Source organism: Scylla paramamosain, unplaced genomic scaffold, assembly GCF_035594125.1.
Source record: "Scylla paramamosain isolate STU-SP2022 unplaced genomic scaffold, ASM3559412v1 Contig8, whole genome shotgun sequence".
NCBI lineage: Eukaryota > Metazoa > Arthropoda > Malacostraca > Decapoda > Portunidae > Scylla > Scylla paramamosain.
In genome coordinates, this window is record NW_026973673.1 from 575,001 (window position 1) to 587,500 (window position 12,500).

The 12,500-nt window shown below is 39.5% G+C and overlaps 1 long non-coding RNA gene across 1 annotated transcript in view; it reads left to right on the top strand.

Moving 5' to 3' along the window:
• The first annotated feature begins 3,992 nt into the window (after positions 1-3,992).
• Positions 3,993-12,500, top strand: part of LOC135096829 (uncharacterized) — a 35,295-nt gene continuing 26,787 nt past the window's right edge. Inside the window, exon 1 of the long non-coding RNA XR_010265068.1 lies at positions 3,993-4,818. This is a non-coding gene — a long non-coding RNA (uncharacterized LOC135096829). The remainder of the gene's footprint in view (positions 4,819-12,500) is intronic.

Genomic DNA, 12,500 nt, shown 5'->3' on the forward strand with positions numbered 1-12,500 from the left:
GGACAGGAATAAACAGATGGATAAATACGAGTAAATAGGGAAAGTAAAGGAGGCTTGGAAAATATGAAACTGTTGAAGAAATGTAGAAGAGCTGGAAAGTACTTGATAGAATAATGACATTACAAAAAAGTAAATAGTGACGTGACAGATCTAGTGATATAAAAGAAGTTGAAAATGAATGAAAATATTGATGATGCTATTGTTAATGATGTGTTGATTGTAATGCAGCACAATCTGCCACCAGGAAAGCCTTCAGGTTGTTGAGAAATGACCCAAGAATCTTCAGGGAGACTGCATCAAACAGTATGGTCAACGCTAACACCTATAGATATGTGAGTAGTAGTAGTAGTAGTAATAGTAGTAGTAGTAGTAGTAGTAGTAGTAGCAGTAGTAGTAGTAGTAGTAGTAGTAGTAGTGGTAGTAGTAGTAGCTGCTGTTGCTGCTGCTGCTGCTGTTGTTGTTTACTGACAAAAACACACGTAATACAAAAAGTTACAATCTCATTTTTTGTCCAACTTGAATAGAAATAAAAATAGTCTTGTAGATGTGTAATAGGCATAACACACACACACACACACACACACACACACACACACACACACACACACACACACACACACAGACAGACAGACAGACAGACAGACAGACAGACAGACAGACAGACAGACAGACAGACAGACAGACACACACTCACACACACACACCCACATGGAGCATTCATAGATTTAAAGATGAATATAAAGAATTAACTTAAAAAGATGGAACATGTTGTGTGGCTATCTGGGCCAGTACATGCCACTCATTTCTCTGAAAGCTAATTATAACTCACAATTAAATTTTTCGGTGTATTTATTTCATGAAAAAAAAAAAAAGACTTGGCAGCCAACTTTTATTTTTCATTAAATATTCTTAATTTTCACTCTATTCATAATTTTTTTTTACCTTACTAATGATTTACAAAAGAATAGGACAAAACACTGCTTTTAAGTTCATAGAAAGTACTCAGCATACTAGAAGTATTAATATAGATTTAGTTTGCCCAACATTCTGAAGTGATTTATCTAGAAAAAAATGTTATTAGTTTTGTTTCAAGAACATTTAACACCTTATCTCTGGATACAAAAAAAAAAAAAATGAAAGAAGGAAAACTATATATCTCGTATATATATAAATAAGTAAAAAATCTATTAAATTTACAAAATATATAATATCAATTGTAACTCAGTCTTTTTCTTCATTTATTGCTGTAGATAATGTCACTAATTACTATTACTAATGTGTTATATCTAAATAGAAGTATAATTCTGTAAGTTATTATGCTATTATTATTTTGTTGAAATTATTATTGTTTCCCACAAATGTTCCAGTTATATTACTCATGTATATGTATATATGTATGTATGTGTGTATGTATGTATGTATGTATGTATGTATGTATATATGTATGTATGTATGCCTAAGTGTATATGTAAGTATATGTATGTGACTATGTGTGTGTGTGTGTGTGTGTGTGTGTGTGTGAATATGTGTATGTATGTGTACGCATATAATTAACGTTAATTTATATGTTTTTTTGTGTGTGATGATGTATATCTTTGAAAACGATCATTCACATCAAAGCGTGACTGCTCTCTGTGTGACAATGGCTCAACTCAAGCAAGTCTGCACGAGCTGCGGCTCAACACACTTCGCTAGAAAAGGCAAATGTTATATTAATTCTTGTATTAATATTATAAAGCAATAAACATTACTTACTTACTTACTTACACACACACACACACACACACACACACACACACACACACACACACACACACACATAAAAATATATATTACTAGGAAATTATTTGGAATCGTTCAGTTGAAGCCCTAAGGAGTAAAAAAAATTGAGGGATTATTTTCTGGAAAGAAAAAAAATAGGTAGTGTCAGAAAGGAAGATTAAAATATATTTAAAAAAAATAGACTAAAATATGTTATTCTTAAGAAAAAAAGACGTACTTACCGATTTTTCTATTTATTTTCATTGGTGTAATAAAAAATTCCTTAATATTTCCCACCTACTTGAATTATTCTTTATCAAAACTGTGTAACGTAAAATTTTTGTCTTGTTCGCACCGGTGTAATAAACATAAATCGTGACTATTTATTAGGTAGACCATGTAATGAGTGAAGAAATACGCCACGCCGTCAGTAAAAGCACAGGCCACCGTGACGACCTCGCACCAGTCAAGATAAGAAGACTGGGAAGTGGGAAGGCCATGACGCAACACCCTGCTGCCCTTCCACTGCGGTATGCAACAATTCACAACACTAAAACAACGTACGTTCCCCCCATCACCATCTACAGGAAACACAAGGCATAGAAAGGAATACATTTTGATATTTACAAGAAAATAGGTCTCGGAGTGGTTAGTGATTAAAAGATGTGTCAAATAGCAGTGAAAGGGTTAGAGACACTCAGAAGACGCATTCCAGGGAGGTGGAAGGCGAGAAAGTCTGACCACTCCTCCTCCTCCTTAAAAGAACATGAGAACTTAAGAAAATAAGAAAAGTTGTAAGAAGCCATCAGGTCTGCACGTGGCAGTCCCTGTACGAAACACACCTACCTATTTCCACCTATCGTCCCCATCCAGTCTAACCCTTCAAACTACCGCCTTATTGCTGACAGGCCAGTTCCAGAGTCACCCTTTTTCCTCTTGCTAGCTAACCAACAAAAGTGCTTTAGCCGTCGTCAGGTTACACAATCAACTTTGCACACTGCTTGTCGTTTGGGAGAGTACCGAAAACAGAACTGGTAAGGCAAAAGGGTCAATTCCACAGTCTTTTCGTAAGCTATCAACCAAAAACGCTTCCTAAGTTGGTAAGCTCCGGAACAAATAAGAGGAGTGTTTCGTTTGAATAGCTTACGAAGAGACTAAAACTGACCCGGTATATTTGCTCGTGGTCTCGTCTGTCCTCGTCATATATAGAGAGTCACGGCATGTCCATTTAAGCGAATCCCGACCCCGCTTCTTGATGGTGATAGTGCATTGAAGAAGTAAGTTGACATATGCAGGGCACAGTAAGCGCGGAGCCAGTGATACAGACAGTTAGGAAAGCAGAATGTCAACGGAAGGATGGTAAAACAAGGCAGTGCTGACAGAATCATTAGAGTTGGAGAGAAGAGAGAAGTGTTGCTTGGGTGACCTGGAATAGACAGAAATGATGATGCGTGTAGGATGTTTGGGAGACATTTGTACTGCAGTATTACCGGAAATAGATTATGATGGTGGTGGTGGTGTTTGTGGTGGTGATGATGATGAGGAGGAGGAGGTTGTGGTGATTGTGATGAGAAAGATGGAGATTATGATGATGGTGATGATGATGGTGAGGAGGAGGAGATGAGAGAGAGAGGAGGAGGAGGAGGAGGAGGAGGAGAAAGAGGAACAAATTTTTAATGATGAGGAGGCGGAAGAGGCGGAAGAGGAGAAGATGATGATAATGATGATGAAGAGGAGGAAAAGGAGAACGAGGAGGAAGAGGAGGAGGAAGAGGAATAGAAAGTTAAGGATAATGATGAGAATTATGATGATGATTATGATGACAATGAAACACAACGCCACAAATCGCAATGGTGATGTTGGCACTTAGTGTATACCTAGCCAAAGAATAAATAAATAGATAAATAGAAATAGATAAATAAATAAAAGACAAAGAAAAATCATACGAATAGAAATCATGCTCGCTCTCTCTCTCTCTCTCTCTCTCTCTCTCTCTCTCTCTCTCTCTCTCTCTCTCTCTCTCTCTCTCTCTCTCTCATTAGCACTTTTCATGGCTTTTGTACTCGATAAATGATATACCACACTTCGCTATCAGTAGTGACTGACTACACACACACACACACACACACACACACACACACACACACACAGTACATATGCGTATCAGTGAATTCTTGGTGCGTAGTTAGTTGGCAGGGAGTATGAGGGGCAGGTGGGTAGAGGTGGGTGGGGGGGATGGAACAGGAAGGGAGAGAGAAAGTGGTGGTGTGAGGTGAGGTGGAAAGGGATAGCGGGGTGTAGCTTCCATGTGTTACCCTTATTGGCCACCAGGAGAGATTGCTAGAATAGGTAGTCTCTCTCTCTCTCTCTCTCTCTCTCTCTCTCACACACACACACACACGTCTTGGATTTATGTTCCGTGGCGAATCTGGCAATGTAACGGTTCAGTGTAAGACTCGAGTCAGCGCGGGTTAGTGTCACGTGAAAATAAAGGCCATTGAATATAAGTACGTCCCCTGGAGACCTTATAATTACATCTGATCCTTGATTCATTTATTCTCCTGCACACTAAAGAATGCTATAGATATTTCCCGCACTGTGAGACCGTGGACATTTGGCTCAGCTGCGTGAAGAATACTCGAAACAATGAACCTCCGAACTGAGATACTGAATCTGTAACTCTCGGCCGCCTTAGTCCTGCTCGCCTCGCCACTGCCGCGTGGTTACGTCAAGACAGCGGGCCGCGTACTAGTTTCCTTAGTACTTGTGCTTCCGTGTCAATACCGTGTGCTGTAAACTTCTGAACGAACTGAGATACTCATTCAGTTTTGGTCGCCTCTCCATTATCTCGTGGTGACGTAAAGGTGACGACCCGTGTGTTAGTTTCCCCGGTAATTGTGCCTCCGTAACATTACTGTGTGCAGTGGTCATGAGAACTGCGAGGCGGCGGTGTAGACTGTGCCGTGGAGAGCTGCGGGGTGTTGGAATCGCCTGTCAGTCACCTTGAAGGCGTCATATTCCCTCCCTGCTCTTCCCCGTGTCTTCTTGTCGATGTTGGTAATGTACTGGTCACTATTTTGTGTACATGTGTTTTGTTTATTTATTATTTGTGCATAGAGGAACTGAAAGGTTAGCAGCCTGCAGTGTGTTTGGTCAACCCATGTTTTGCGTATTTGTTCAGTCATTACTTGCTTGTTACTTGCGCATAGAGGAAGTAAGGAAGGTAATAAGCTGCAGTGTTTCTGATCACCCTGTGTTCTGCGTATCTGTTCAGTCGTTGTTTATTATTTGTGCATTGAGAAACTAGTAGGAAACAGGATGCAGCGTCTCCAATCACCACTTGTCAACCTTCTCTTGGCCTCAACATTTAAATTGGTCTCCTTGTTCATGTTCATTTTAATAGTGTCACTGTTTGGTGCAAGTGTTTAGTTGATGTTGTTGTTGTTGTTGTTGTTTGTTGTTTTATCTGCGCACAGTGGAACCACTAGGCTACAGCGTCTCAGATTACTCATAATCTTTCCCTTTCTTTCCCTGCCCATCACAATCTTTGCTTATTTCTTAGGAATTGAGGTTTTCCATGTTGGTATTATCGTTAGTTCAGTGATGCTACGGATGTTTTCAAGCCACTTTTGACGATTTGTTCAGATGAAGTTCGTTTTATTAATCACTGGGCGTTTGAAGTTTTTCATGTCCTAACAACCACTGCTCTTATATATATATATATATATATATATATATATATATATATATATATATATATATATATATATATATATATATATATATAGCTAAATTGTCGTAAGTTTTTAATCTGATAGCTTTTTAGAGGTTGCATTATTTTCTTGTGTTCTGGTGTGTGTGTGTGTGTGTGTGTGTGTGTGTGTGTGTTATTATTTATTGTTATTTATTTATTATGCATTAAAAAAAAAAAAAGTCCCTTCACTAAACATGAACCCTAACCTAATTACTCACTCACTCACTCACTCACTCATTCGATCGCTCAACATGGAGAGGGGAACAATCTAACCTAACCACACTTTCGATCGCCTAGCGCGCGCACACACACACACAAACACACACACACACAGCACCAAGCAAAGCGAAGCCAGACGAAGGCAAGCGGAGCCACTTCAATCATTCAGGCTGGAAGAAAACGAGCTCTCGAGTAAATAAATCTAGCGACCCAGCTGAAGCCTGCCTTAACCTAATCTATTCTAATCTAACTTTACATTACTTTACTTTTACCTTACCTTGCCTTGCCTTGCCTTGCCTTTATTAAACCTACCTTACGTAACATAACCTAACCTAACCTAACCTTGCCTAACCTTACCTTTATTAACCTACCTAACCTAACCTAACCTAACCTAACCTAACCTATCATATTATATCCTATTCTTTTATATCCAACCCTTACCTGACTTTACATTTCCTAATCTAACCTGACTTGACCTAAACTAACCTGACCTGACCTGACCTTACCTGACCTTACCCAACGTAACCTTACCTGCCACCTCTCTCTCTCTCTCTCTCTCTCTCTCTCTCTCTCTCTCTCTCTCTCTCTCTCTCTCTCTCTCTCTCTCTCTCTCTACACGTGTCTTCCTTTCATCTCTAATGCAATCTCTTGTTTCTAGATACGAAAGGAAGCAACTTTTTCAACTTTTATTTCTTCAATGAGTGGAATTCATTACAAAAACTCGATTACTTTTTGTCCCTTTCAACTTGTTAATTTACCTGTTGACTGGTTGAGTGGCTGGCTGGCTGGCTGACTGACTGACTGACTGACTGACTGACTGAATGAATGATTGGCTGACTGATTAACTAATATGAGAGAGAGAGAGAGAGAGAGAGAGAGAGAGAGAGAGAGAGAGAGAGAGAGAGAGAGAGAGAGACGAAGGAAGCTGTTTAAAGTCTGAAGAGAACACTTGTAGAAGGAAGAGGGTCGAGGGGAAGACAGAATTATTAGCGAGACAGCAAACAGTGGCAGCAGGAGAGGAAAATGTGATGGAGAGAAACACGTCACGCGCACGTTCACTCCGCCAACCCCTAACTTGTCAATCAACAGAAGCAAGTTTGGATGTGCACTGTGCATGGCAACGTGGTCCTGACGAAGAGGGAATGAGGCGCACTTTATTTTTTAGGTTAACGGCAGTTGTACAAGTAAAGTCATCCCTTTCTCTCATTAGAGTTTCTTCTTCCTTTTCTGTTCCGCTGCTCTCGTCTCTTCCCACTTACTCTCTCCTCCCTCATTTCAGGCCTGCCCAGTCAAGATACAGCTCCTAATGAAAGGAGAGGAGAGGAAAGAACTTCTCCTCTCCTCTCCTCTCCTCGTCTCTTTTCTTCTCTTTTCTTTTCTTCTCTTTACTCTTTTCTCTCTACTTTCTTCTTCTATTTACACTTTTCTTCTCTTTACTCTCCTCTCCTCTCCTCTCCTCTCCTCTCCTCTCTCTCTCTCTCTCTCTCTCTCTCTCTCTCTCTCTCTCTCTCTCTCTCTCTCTCTCTCTCTCTCTCTCTCTCTCTCTCACGCGCGCGCGCGCGTGCCCTCTCTTTTCTCCGTCAGTATTTATTTATTTTTTTTATCTTATATATTTTTCTTCTTTACTTAGGTTCTTTTCCCTACTTCTCTTCCACTCTGTTTAGCCTTTTTTTTTTTTTACTGTGATATTTTAGTTTGCATGACAATCTCAAGTCCCAGTGTGTGAGTCAGTGCACATAATATCTCTTGCCTTACCAACATGCCGCCTTCTCCTACACAACCAACATCCAGTACGTGTGTTAGATAACTTACTCTTTCAACAACTTTTCATAGGTACAGTCAGTCATTGTTGATGTTGAGAACACTAGTGAGGAAGGACACTGTGACAAACAGGAGGCAGGAGGTGAAGGGAACAAGGCATGAGAAGAAAGACTTTTATTTATGCTCTTCTTCTGTAATCCTCTGAGGAAGCCATTAAGAAATTACTAGTCAGGAATAAAGCTGTCATTTCCTGACCTGTGTTGCCTTTACCAATCACATCTTCATCCAGAACACTGTTAAAAATTACTTCCATGGACACAGGAAAGAGAGAAGAGGTAGTTAGTATTGTCATTCCTACGAAATTACTAGTCAGGAATAAAGCTGTCATTTCCTGAGCTGTGTTGCCTTCACCACCTACGTCTCCATTCAGAACACTGTGAAGCATTGCTTCCATGGACACAGGGAATAGAGAATAGGAAGTTAATATTGTCCTTTCTTTGCTACAGAACTTTATTTGTACAATTGCATTAAACCTTTTTATCGCTACAGTCACCTTTCGCTGGCATTCCAAACACTGCTGTTCACGGGGGAAGTTTTCTCATATTAGTGTTCTGTCCGGAAGGTCTACAATTTGACACCGCTTCTTGGGATAATTTCTTACGTAAATATATGTCTAGTTATTTGTACAGGAGATTCCAATAATGGGGAGAGAGAGAGAGAGAGAGAGAGAGAGAGAGAGAGAGAGAGAGAGGTTGGTGAGTGAAAGAGGATGTAGAGAGAAGGGAATATGTTTCTAAGGAAAGCATCTTTTCAAACCGTGACGAGCGTCTATTGGTTGTGATGGAAGCAATTTGTGCCTTTTAGTATGTGTGATTCTTTGTGTTTTTTTCTTTTTCTTTAATTGGTTCGCCTGAGGTACGTTTTTGTATTAGCTGCAGGTGTTTATGTCTTGTTTGTGTTTACAGCTTGTTTTTAAGGGAGACTGATTGGCTGACTGTGATTCTTATGTTTTCTTCCTCATATTCCTGTGTGTGTGTGTGTGTGTTAGAGAGAGAGAGAGAGAGAGAGAGAGAGAGAGAGAGAGAGAGAGAGAGAGAGAGAGAGAGAGAGAGAGAGAGAGAGAGAGACTGCCTCATACCCCCCCCACACACACACACACACAATAAAAATAATTTATTCATTCTACAGTGAAAAAAAATACATGAAACATACATCAGTGTTATTACTACTGCTACTTCTACTACTACTACTACTACTACTACTACTACTACTACTACTACTACTACTACTACTACTACTACTACCACCACCACCACTACCCACCACTACCACCAATACCCCAGTAACACTAATACAAACCCCAACAAACAACAACTCTCTTCACTACACTACATCAAAAACCCACAACACACAACACACAGTGGAGATAATCAAGTCTCCCAGGTCACAGTTTAGCCAATACTCACCCCTTGAATTTAATCCCTGATGGTCGGAAGCTTCGCCCATCGCCACGCGCCTCGCCCTTCATAAAACTGGGAATGGTGACAAAAAGACCGATAACTAGAGAGGGCAGGGATTACCGTCATTAATGCTGCTGGGCTGGAAACAATAGGGAGGGCGGTATCTTGATTGTTGGCAAGGTGGTTAATTTGATGGTGAAAGATTGGATTAGGTGGGAGAGAGCAGACAGTGGCCTGTTTGTTTACGAGTAGTCGGGTGAAAGAGACTGGCTAACTATTGAGTGTGGTTAAGTAGAGTGAACAGAGGAGACTAGCTGGGTGGAGGAGAGTACAGCTAGTAAATTAGGTGGGATAGGAAAGACATCCATTGAAGTGGAAGAGAGGAGAAATACTAGGTACCTAATTAAAAAAAAAAATGCCTGTTAAAAAGGTGAGACAAAGGAGACATTACCTCGTTACATGGAACATAAGAGAAAGTAGTTAGTTAGGATAGAAGAGACAGTGAGTGGGTAGTTAGATGGGATACAGGAGGGTGGTCAGTTGATTAGATGGGATAAAGGAGAACATGGCTCTTTAATATTTTGGACAGTTACTTGTGAATTAAGTGGAACGAAAGAAACAATGGCTAGATAATTAATTGGGATAGAGGAGAACGTATTTGGGTAGTTATGTGGAATAAGTTAGACCGTGGTGTGTTGTTAGCAGAAGTGTTACATGAGGAAGAAAGAAAAGAGTAGGAAGAGAAGTTAAAAGTATAAAGGTATAGTGTGGGAAGAAGAAAAGAATAAGTAGGAGAAAGAGAAGGAAAAATATGTAAAAAGTAAAGAAACCTCTAACAATTAGCAGAAATATTATATGAGAAGAGATAAAAACATATGAAGAGAAGGTCACAGAATGGCAGAGTAGCGCATGATGGAGAAAAAAAAAATATAATTAGGAAGAGAAGGAAGAGAAGAACAAAAATACATAAAAAGAATAAATAAATAAAACCTCCGGCAAGGCACACTGGATGCAGCTGAACAAATTCACGGAACTGCAACAGAATCCACAGCAACATTGCAACCATTATTTACCTTCCCTTTATTCCCACGTGGGAATGTATTGAAGCTGAGACGATGCAAAGGAAAAAGGAAAGTAGTATTCCTTATGTAGATTGATTCCATAAGTTGTGGTGCGCGAGTGTTCATTCCTGGCTGACCATGAGGCGACCAGCGCTAAGAGAGGAGTCTTTATCGAACCTCCTAGGCGAGAAGCGACCGAGGTACAAAAGAGAGGGCGGTGAAGGACGCGTGTTTGTGTACGTTTCCAGCAACACCGTGGAGGTTTAATGATAATGTGATGCCATAAGAGGGTTTAGAGTTTGTAGGATGTTGGATTTTACGATGTTTATGTTTGTTTTTATTTTATCATCTGTGTGAAGGTAGTGACACGTGTGCTTGTATGTTGACAGTAATGATGCTTCTGCTTCATTATAAACTGGATGACACACCAGAAGTTAAACTTCATAAGATAGAGGATTTTACTTTTTTATTTATTTATTTATTTATTTTATTTTTTTTTTATCGTCTGTGTGAAGTAGTGTGACAGTAACACGTGTTGTATATTAGCAGTAATAAGGCATGTGTTTCATTATAACCTGGATAACACAAGAGGATTTAAAGTTTATAAGATGTAAAATTTTTGCGTTTTCATTGCCAAGGAATCAAAAAATCATCTGAGTGTATCCAAGGACACGTTGTCTGATACGCTTTCACGAATAACACATCCGTTTCCTTACAGTCTGGAGAACATAAATGTTAGTGTTCATAAGTGTTTTTATAATCAAGTAGTTCAAGATTTTTATTTATTTATTTATTTTATTTTATTTTATTTATTTATTTATTTTTTGTTAGAGGGGCACTGGTGAAGAGCAACAAAGGCACAAACAAAGGCCCATTCATGTGCCAGTCCCTTAAGAAAATTATTGAAAATATAATCCAGAATTGGAGGATGCGTCTTGAAACATATCTCCTCAAAGACATTCATTCATGGGGAGTGTGGCGTGACAGAAGCAGGCAGGGAGCTCCAGAGTGGTTATGTCTCCTCAAAGACATTCATTGATGGGGAGTGTGGCGTGACAGAAGCAGGCAGGCAGCTCCAGAGTGGTTATGTCTCCTCAAAGACATTCATTGATGGGGAGTGTGGCGTGACAGAAGCAGGCAGGCAGCTCCAGAGTGGTTTCAGCCTGGGACACTTGTTGTGGTACGTTTTCAGTAACATTGTGATCTGGATGCCACTAAGGGATTTAAAATTTGCGATATATTTGCTTCCATCATAGAGTTATAAATTATATGGAGTTAAACATCCGCTATGATTTACTACATCTTTGTTATATTCTGACTAATTATAAAGGATTTGTTCTACGGATTCCGGCTTAAGGATGTGAGGAAGTTCAGAAATTTATTGTGCAGAAAGGATTAAATGCTTTCTCTCTTCAATACTGCGAATGTCCTCACGCGGCACAAAGTTGATGAAGCAAGTGAAGCACAGTGCTTGTTAAACTACCACTGGAATCATGAAATCCTTCACAAGAGGAATAAGACAGTAATTAGGCTGTTAGTGCTGAGGCATTAGGGGACTTCAGCTAAAGGTGGTGTATAGCTAAAGGTGGTGGGTCAAGAAAATTAGAATCATGAAAAGAGTTCCAGAGTTTGCCACTGAAAGAGGTGAAATAGTGGACATTTTTTTTTTTTTTTAATTCTTGCCTTAGTGAGTTGAACAGTCAATTAATAAGAATAAAATTTAAGTTATTAGGCATGTGAAAACACGATATATCTTGCATTAATAAAGCGGACATAATATGATCAAGATAAAAAGATGAAAATCGTTGAGAGATGGAAATTCAACATCAGACAGAGAATTCTTAAGTTTGCCATTGAAAGGTGAAAGAGTAAATATACCGGTGAACTCTTGCGCTAGTAAGGTGCACAGAATATAGATAGAAATAAGCAGAAAATCATAGGGCTGTGGGAATACAGTATCAAGCAGAATTCCTGAGTGTGCTAGTGAAAGATGTGAGAGTCAAGATACTGCTTAACTCTTGCATTAGTAAGATGGACAGAATAAGAATAAATACAAAGCCGGAGGGACGTGGAAATAAGATGCCAAAGAGAACTTCTGAGTGTGCCAGTGACAGTGAATACATTGTTCAACTCCTGCATTAGTAAGGTGGACAAAATAAGAACAGACATAAACTCTTAGTAATATGCAAGTAAGATATCAGAGAGGGAATTCCCAAAGTTTATCAGTGAAAGAAGCCGCTCATGTTAACACACCAATCATTGCTTTCTGAAGAGGAATAACTACCACAAGGAAATAATAGTGTTGCAACCCCCACTGACGAGCTTAAGCCGTTTTTTTTTCAAATATAAAGGTCAGTTTGTGAGTTGAAAGCACACCTCAGGCGGCTCTCTCTTAACTGATGGGGCGAAGAAGATTACTGACTCACAGATGTACAACAATGTGCTCTCAACTTGACAGTAAAGGAAGAGTTTACCGCTTCTAAA